This window comes from Idiotropiscis lumnitzeri, unplaced genomic scaffold (genome assembly GCF_059441095.1).
Source record: "Idiotropiscis lumnitzeri isolate Australia: NSW breed Sydney's pygmy pipehorse unplaced genomic scaffold, RoL_Ilum_1.0 HiC_scaffold_114, whole genome shotgun sequence".
In the NCBI taxonomy this organism is placed as follows: domain Eukaryota; kingdom Metazoa; phylum Chordata; class Actinopteri; order Syngnathiformes; family Syngnathidae; genus Idiotropiscis; species Idiotropiscis lumnitzeri.
In genome coordinates, this window is record NW_028283652.1 from 1 (window position 1) to 2,500 (window position 2,500).

Sequence of the window (2,500 nt, forward strand, 5' to 3'; positions counted from 1 at the left end):
TTTAAGTATAAAGTATTTTAACTAAACACATGGCTGCCTCGTGCGGAATTCATGTCAGCCTCGATTTAGAAAAAGCCTTTGATAGGGTGGAGCACCCTTTTTTATGGAAGGTGCTTGACAAATTTGGATTTGGGTCTTCCTTTACCAATTGGATAAAACGTCTGTATGCAAACGCAGCCAGTAAAATCAAAGTGAACGGACTACTGACAGGACCTGTTAAATTGGGAAGGTCAGTGAGACAGGGGTGCCCCCTGTCCTCACTACTCTTTAGCCTTGTTGTAGAACCACTTGCGGCCCTCCTCAAACAAAATAACAGCATAAAAGGCATTTGGACACCAAGTGGACGCGTAGTTAAGATTCTACAGTATGCGGACGATACAAACCTGTTTGTCAGAGACGTGGAGAGTCTAAGTGTAGCTCTCAACGAGCTCAACATTTTCTGCCAAGCCTCGGGTGCAAAAGTCAATTTTGATAAGTCCACCATGGCCGTTTTTGGTACCACCAGCGCTGTGCCAAAGACCTGGGGTTTTAAAGAGGCCACACTCAGCCAAAAAATCCTTGGTGTTTGGATTGGGGAGAACACTTCTCGTTGTGATGAACAGCAATGGGAAACAGTTTTACCACAAGTAAAATCCACTTTAGATATGTGGAAATTCAGGAATTTAACTCTGAAAGGGAAAATATTGGTCATCAATAACCTGTGTATTTCAAAATTAATTCACTCACTGACTGTCACTCACATGTCCGCGAATGTTTTAAATAGATTAAATTTAACTTTTAATTATTTCATGTGGAAGAGGGAAAGAGGTTTCATTGGGCACTATACCTTGATCGGTGATGTCCAAGCAGGTGGCTTAAATTTGACAGACATTGGCACAAAAAAGGCTGCACTACGCTTGAAGCTGCTCAGAAAGTTTTTAAATCCTGCCTTCTCAGCTCCCTGGAAGGATTTTCTTCTGCCAATTTTAGAGGGTCTAGGCTGCTACGGCGTCTTCAATCTCTGCCAGATGTTGCCTCGCAAGATGTTCCCCCCTCTGGACCCCTTCGAAAAAGAAATCTTAGAGGCGTGGTGGGCATTGCGGCCATGGGTTAGGACAGAGCCAATGTCACTCCATCAACTGCAGAACATTCCACTTAGGTTCAATCCCGATCTCCTGGGCGGTGAGCCAGGGAGTGGGGAAAGGATGTTAAGTGGGGTTTTAGAAAGTGCACACATCCGAACAATGGGTGATTTATTAGACCAGAAAGGGAATTTTAACATTGAACGCATTCGCACCTTGTTTCGCTTCCACAAAGTTCCCTTTCGAAGGGCCACTGTGTTGCGCTCAGTGGGAAAAATCAGAGACTCCGTGCATTGCCACTGGGGGCACCTTCTGGGGCGGATGTCACAGAGTGAACACACCACCACGAAGTCAGATTTAAATTATGTGCTGACCTTTGGGGCTCGACCGACTAGACTGGCAGAGTGCACAACAAAACTACTCTATCATGTGTTGCTAACCAAAATACTGAAAAAGCCAGCAGCAGAAAACGCGTGGCGTCAGGCATACCCCACCCTGGCTCCCTCGTCCATCTGGGCTGACATGTTTAACTGGTGTACTCCACCCAAGGTAAGTAACACTGATTTTAAAATAAGACACAGGATAATCTTTCCATGTACAACGCTGCATGCTTTTCTACCAAGTGCCTATGACAGGACATGTCCAGTGTGCGGAGAGGAACCGGAGGATTTTCACCATCTCATTCTCCAATGCCGAGTCGTGCGACATTTCAGATCCAGACTAGAAGATCTCATTGCCAGGAGGCTGGGGGTGAAACTCCCCTCGCCGGTAGTCGGTGGTGGCGGTGACCAGAATTCCTGGCTTCTCCTGTTCGGTATCATCCCTTCACCATGGAAAGGCCTAAATGTCAAAGCCCTCAAGCTGCTCTTGGCCATAGCACGTCATTCCATCGTCATCACAAGAAACATCCACCTTCATGAAAAAAGGAAAGGCGATCACTGGTCCATCTTCAAATCGTTGGTCATCTCCCATCTCACCCATCTTCAGGAACATCGACCCCAACGTTTTCAAGACGACTTGGCAGTAAACAACGGACTAGTAACTTTCTCTGCTGACAACAGTCTGGACTTTCATTTTTAAAATGCATCCTTGGTTACGACTGTCTATCGTTGGACATCCCTACTGATGTTTGTTCACGAATGTTTGGATCTTGAGTCAAACCTCTATTTGTACAGATGTTTTTTTTACAATAATAAAAAAAAAATAAAAAAAAGAACGACCGATCTCGTCCGATCTCGGAAGCTAAGCAGGGTCGGGCCTGGTTAGTACTTGGATGGGAGACCGCCTGGGAATACCAGGTGCTGTAAGCTTTTGCACCGCAAAAATAAAAAAAACTTTTGACAAATGTAAGCAAGTATGCGAGCTGCTTTTTTATAAATTTCCACATATTCGCCTGACAGGCTGAGAGCACAAAATGCCAACATTCAGCGTCCCCTGCC